The sequence below is a fragment of the Cebus imitator genome, unplaced genomic scaffold (genome assembly GCF_001604975.1).
Source record: "Cebus imitator isolate Cc_AM_T3 unplaced genomic scaffold, Cebus_imitator-1.0 Scaffold28, whole genome shotgun sequence".
NCBI classification, from domain to species: Eukaryota; Metazoa; Chordata; class Mammalia; order Primates; family Cebidae; genus Cebus; species Cebus imitator.
This window is the reverse complement of record NW_016107343.1, coordinates 3,696,710-3,703,537: the sequence shown is the minus strand read 5'-3', so window position 1 is coordinate 3,703,537 and position 6,828 is coordinate 3,696,710. Positions and strand designations below refer to the sequence as shown.

At 39.4% G+C, this 6,828-nt stretch overlaps 1 pseudogene; it reads left to right on the top strand.

The window, feature by feature from the left end:
• Nucleotides 1-2,751: 2,751 nt before the first annotated feature.
• LOC108300483 lies at nt 2,752-3,623 on the top strand (annotated as a pseudogene).
• Nucleotides 3,624-6,828: the final 3,205 nt, after the last annotated feature.

Sequence of the window (6,828 nt, the reverse complement as noted above, 5' to 3'; positions counted from 1 at the left end):
TCATCTCTCTATTAGTTAGTGTACTGTTTCAGCTGCTTTCACATAAGCCAAAACAATGTGGCCTAAACAATACACAAGGTTTCTTTCTCTCTTGTGTGAAAATCTGAGCTGGTAGAGGTCTGAGAAGTGTGGGAGTGGGAATATCTCTGCTAGAGTCTGCACTATTCCAATACCACTGACTTGGATGTTGCCTTTGCCCACATGGTGGAATCTGAATCCGGAATGCCACTTTCTTGTACAGGCCTTCAGGAACTGAAAAGAATGAAAAACAAGTAGCTTTTTTTTTTTTTTTTTTAAGGAAACAGCCTAGACATGGTACACATTACTCTGTTCACATCTCATTGCTGAAAACTTAATCACATAGCAATACCCAGTTATAAGGGAGCCTGAAAAATAAAGTCTGTGACTGTGTGGTCAACTATACAACACAGAAGGAAATGAATGTCAGGACAATTGACAGTCTCTGAAACCACCATTTTTCTCTATTTCCTGACTCCTGTAACTCCTTTCCTGAGCTACTTCTCCTCTAGTCTTCTTAATATGTGCCACTATTTGTTAATATTTATAAATTCTCATTCTAGTAATCATGATTGCAAACTTCGATATCTTTGATAGCTCCCCTTATTTTACTTTAACAACTTCCTGCATGTTTAAGATTTCCTCTCCCTTCTTACACAAATTCAGACCTTCATTGCTTCTCATCTGAGGTCTTACGATAATTTTTTCTTTATTTTTTTCATCAGTCAATGGGCAAAGGCAGAAGTCTTATGATAATTTTTACAAATGGTCTTCATGCTTTTAGTCCCTCATTACTCTAAGGTATCTTTAGTATGGCTGCTGATTAATCTTAGTCAACACAGCTCAACTCCTCAATCCTATGCATAAATGCTCAGCAGCTCCCTGTCACCAACTCAATAAAGTTCAAGTTTCTTACCCCAGCCCTAAGCCCTAAGAGACTTTCTGGTCCACCTTCACTCTTTCCATTTGGTTCTGCATCATATGCTTTCTCCCTTTCATGACAAATCCTGACCTATTCTCCCCTCCCTGTTACTTCATCATCATAATAGAATAACAACTAACACGTATTGATTGCTTACTTTGAGCCAAACACAGTTATATACATTACTTCATTAAATTCCTCATTACTTCATGCAACAAGAGTGACATCAGCAAGATGGTTTAATAGGACTTTCCAGTGCTCATTCTCTCATGGAAACAGCAGTTTGAACAACTAAACATACATAATACCTTCACAGAGTTGAGGAAAGCAGGTGAGAGATTGCAGCACCTGGGTGTAGCACAGAGATTTTAAAAGACACAGTGGAGAGGGCAGGAAGGATAGTTTCACATTACCTGTATCAACTCCATCTCTAGCTTCAGGCAGCATGGAGAGATGCCCTCCGCTTGGAGAAGGAGAGTGAAGCAAGCACAGGACTTTAGCTCAGATTGCAGCACTGGGCCCACTCCAGTAAATCCAAGCATCAGACAGTTTCCCATGGCTCTAGATACCAGGCCAGCACCACAGACCAAGCCTCCAGGCCTACATTTATGCCAGGCCAGCCCCAGCAACCCCAGGCTGTGGACCAGCTCCCATAGACTTAGCCTTCATGTTTACCCCAGTACTGGGCCAGCCCCCAAAGACTCAAGCTCCAGACCTGTCTGAAACTTCAGGCCTGCCCCACTGCCAGGCTGACGCTAGTGGCCTACAGTCCTGGCTAGCCCTGGCAGACTCAGGTTCAAGGCCTGCCCCAGAATCAGGTCAGCTCTTGTGGATCTAGGCTTCAAATTGGCTCCTGGTGATGCCAGCTTCTAAAGACTAGAATAAGTGCCTACATTACAGGGAGAGGAACAACATTGGGGTATGTTGGGGGGTTGGGGGCTAGGGGAGGGACAGGGACAGTGGGGAGTGGGGGCAGGGAGGTTGGGAGGGATAACACTGGGGGAAATGTCTGACGTAGGTGATGGGGGTTGGAGACAGCAAACCACCATGGCATGTGTGTACCTATGCAACAATCCTGCAAGATCTGCACATATACCCCAGAACTTAAAGAACAACAACAACAAGACTAGAATAAGTGCCTACATTCTCCAATGTGCAAACACCAATGCACAGCCACAAATAACATGAACAATCAGGTAAACATGACACCACCAAAGAAACAAAATAAAGCACCAGTAACTGACTCTAAAGAATAGAAATTTATGGACTTCCTGATGAAGAATTCAAAATAACAGTCTTAAAGAAGTCCCATGAGCTACAAGAGAATACAGAAACAAAAATCAGGAAAACAATATACAAACTAAATTAGATGTTCAACAAAGTGATATAGACAATGAAACATGACCAAAGGCAAACTCTGGAGCTATAGAATTCAGTGACTGATCTGAAAAGTTTTATAGAGAGCTTCAACAGCAGATTATCCAGCAGAAGAATCAGTGAACTCAAAGACAGGTCATTTGAAATTTCACAGTCAGAGGAGAAAAATGAAAGAAAAAGAGTAAAAAAAGCCTATAGAAATTTAAGCACACCATCATGTGAACCAGTATATGCATGATAAGTATTTCAGAAGGATCATAGAAAAAGAAGGGTCAGGAAGGTTATTTTAACAAATAGTAACAGACAAGTCCCCAAATTTGAAGAGAAAAATGAACATTCAAATCCTTGAAGCCCAAAGAACCCCTAAAAGATTAAATGTAAAGAATTTTTCAAGATCTATGTCTAGCTGTAGATGCAGGTCTCTGTTCTACAGGATGGGGCTTGTTAAAGTTGTCAAGAATAAGGCCTACTTTAAGAGATACCAAGTGAAATTTAGAAAACAATGAAGGGGTAAAACTGATTACTGTGCTTGAAAATGCTTGGTGATACAGGATAAAAATAAATACAACACACCCAAATACAGGATGATAGTTTGTGTAACAAACAGATATCATTTGTCAGATTGCTTATGCCCTTATAGAAGGGGATATGATAGTCTGCGCAGCTTATGTACACAAGCTGCCAAAATATGGTGCAAAGGTTGGCCTGACAAATTATGTTGCAGTGTATTGTATTGGTTCCCTGCTGGTCCCCAGGCTTCTCAATAGGCTTGGTATGGACAAGATCTGTGAAGGTCAAGTGGAGGTGACCAGAGATGAATACAATGTGGAAAGCACTGATGGCAAGCTGGGCGCCATTATCAGCTATTTGGATCCAGGCATTGCCAGGACTACTACTGGTAATAAAGGTTTTGCGGTCCTGAAAAGAGCTGTGGATGGAGGCTTGTCTGTCCCTCACAGTATCAGATGATTTCCTGGTTATGATTCTGAAAGCAAAGAATTTAGTGCAGACATACATCAGAAGCATGTCACCGATCAGAATGCTGCAGATTACATTTGTTACCTAATGAAAGATGACAAAGCTGCTTACAAGAAACAGTTATTTCAATACATAAAGAACAGCATAACCCCAGACCCGATGGAGGAGTTGTATAAGAAAGCTCATGCTGCTATATGAAAGAACCTGGTTTATGAGAAGAAACCCAAGAAATAGGCTAAAAAGAAGAGATGGAACCAACCCAAAATGTCCTCTTGACCAGAAGAAAAATTAGGAAACTCAAAAGATGGCAAGCTTCCTCAGAGCCTAGTAGTGGGCTGCTGAGAGCTACATCAAGTAATTTTCTATGAGGATTTTTCAGATAAATATAATAAACTTATTGACCATGCAGCAAATAAATAAATAATATATAGATTTTCACCAAGTCAAAAAATCAAACTCTCAAAAGTCAAAAACAAACAGAATTTTGAAAGGCGCAAGAGAAAAGCAAAAATTATATACAAGGGAACCCTCATAAGACTACCTGTGAATTTTTGATCAGAAAACTTGCAGACCAAGAGAAAGTGAGATGATATGTTCAAAGTACTAAAGGAGCCTTTCTGTCTGGTGGCAACCATCAGGCAAACCAAGATGGATGCATACAAATACATCCAGGAGCTATGGAGGAAGAAGTAGTCTGATGTCTTGTGCTTTCTTCTGAAGGTCTGCTGCTGGCAGTACCACCAACTCTCTGCTCTCTACAGGGCTCCCCACCCCACCTGGCCTGATAAAAGCATGCCAACTGGGCTACAAGGATAAGCAAGTTTACATTATATACAGGATTTGTGTGTGCCATGGTGGCCAAAAATGCCCAGTTCCTAAGGGTACAACTTATGGCAAGCCTGTCCATCATGGTGTTAACCAGCTAAAGTTTGCTCAAAGCCTTCAGTCCACTGCAGAGGAGTAAGCTGGACACCACTGTGGAGTTTAAGAGTACTGAATTGTTAGTGGGTTGGTGAAGATTCTGCATACACATTTTTTGAGGTTATCCTCATTGATCCATTCCATAAAGATATCAGAAAAAATTCTGACACTCAGTGGATCACCAAACCAGTTCACAAGTACAGGGAGATGCATGGGCTGATGTCTGCAGACTGAAAGCCATGGCCTCAGAAAGGCCCATAAATTCCACCACACTATTGGTGGTTCTTGCTATGCAGCTTGTAGAAGGCACAATACTTTCCAGCTCTACTGTTACTACTAATACAAAGTTTGTAAAATTCCTACATAATAAACAACTCAGGACAATCATATCTGCCTACAGGTGTTATTTACCTGTTTAAATTAGTCTGCAGATTGTTTCATGAATGCTTTGTCAAATTATGAAAATTAAAATTCGATGTTTGACAAAGACTATAAGTGATGGTGTATCTTGTCTCTAATAAGATAAACTTTTTTGTCTTTGCTCTATCTTATTAGGAAGTTATGTGTAAGTGTTTAAAACATACTACCTGGTATAATAAGTTTAAAATAAATTCTTTAATAAAGGAAAAGAAATACAAAAAAGTACTAAAGGAAAACAACAACTGTCAACCAAGCAAGGCAGTCATTCAGAAATGAAGGAGAGATAAGGACTTTTGCAGGCAAATAAAAGCTGTGGGACTTCATCACCATTAGACCTGTCTTACAAGAAATGCTAAAGAGAATTCTCCAAGCTGAAAAAAAAGGGATGCTAATTAGTGATATAAAACACATGAAAGTATAAAACTCAGAGGTAAGCCAATTTCATTGTAATCAATAAATCAAGTTCAATAGGAAAAATCATCACAATAATCCCATAATATAGATGTTAGTTATAACTGTTGTTCAAACGAGGAGCGGAGGCTCTGAAGTATAAAGTAAATTATCCACAATATTATCATGTGACGGAGCCAAAGTTTGGTCCCAATTTTTTGACTCCAGAGCCTGTGTTTTTAGCTCTAAATGACACCATCTTTCATCCTGTGTCTCTTCTCAGGATGCTCCTTTTATCAGAAATGCTGTTTCTTCTTATCAACTCATGGCAAAATCTTAACTGTCTTTTAAGATCTGCCTTGCATGCCTTTTCTTCCATGAAGACTTCCTTAAAATGTTCAGTTGGAATTTATGCCTCTTTCCTCTAACTCCTATAGCCACATGTCTGTGCCTTTCTTTCAACACTTAGCATCTCTTACCTCATATTATAGTGCCTTGTAGACATGTATTAATTTCTATAGACTCAATCATGACCTCAAGAAAGTCGATACTATTGGGCAGTCCAGGGCATGTTTTTGTCCCTGAAGTAGAGCATTTATTACCTGGACTCAGCCTTCACATCTAAATATAGTATGAAAAGTATTTTTCAGACATAACCCCTCTTCTTCATCCCTATTACTGCTTCTCTCATTAATGGCCTCAACATGTCTCTCTGGAACCACTGCAATTGTTCCCGAACTTACTTTCCTAATACACTTTTAAATTCCTCCTCCATAAGGCTTCCAGAGTAATTAATCCCTACCAGTGGCTTCCGTTGATCAATGTGATACACACTACACATACCACATCTATAACCTGGTATAGAAGACTCTCAGTATTGAGGACCATACTTACCTCTTTATGCATAGCCCATACTTGTCTTTTTATGATCTAGAAATATTATATATACAATGCAAGCTTTCATACTTTCATGCCTTTCTCAGGCTATTCCATTTTTCTGAATTCTTTCCCCATCTTTCTTTGTTTATCCTCATCAAGACTCATCTTGGGCAAGATGACCTTCAAGATACATTCCCTGAATTCCACTTTGGGCTAGCTGTTCTTCTTCTTTTCTCTCATGACATATTCATATCTTATCATGCTCAGATGTATATTTTTCTTCATTGTACCATGTTAGTGGAAATTATCTATTTATGTGTCTGTCTCATTCATCTGTGTGCACACTTCTGAGAGTTAGGAAACATAACCTGGTCATCTTTATCTTCCTTGCACCTACGTTACTATGTATATTGAGTACTCAAATGCAGTAGTTTGTTGAATGAATCATAAAAATCAGTTATTGTATTATACCTTAATACAGTGATACCACTAGGGCCTGCTGAAGTTCACATATTGCTTATATTTAATGATTTCATCTTGCTATGTTTCCCTGCAGTCTGTTTGTTGTCATTTCACACTGTGGTGAAAATACTTGCCTCTATCAGCTCCTCTTCCAATAGGATTTTATTGAATGTCCTTCTAATACAGGTCCATAGATACAGAACAGAAAATCAACATGGCTACAATAGTATTAGAACAAGACTACAATGATTCTGAGGGGATTTCCCACCGACTTCTGTGCCAGTAAATTTTTTGAATTTTATTAATAGAGCAGCAATACCTGTTTTGATGGTTTAAATTATTTTGATACCTTTTCTGGTTCTCAGTATGTTCTGGAGAGATGTGGCTCCAGGATTCAGGTGACTGTTGCAGAAACAACTGGGGTATACCATGCACCATTCTGCTCTTCCTTTGACTATGGT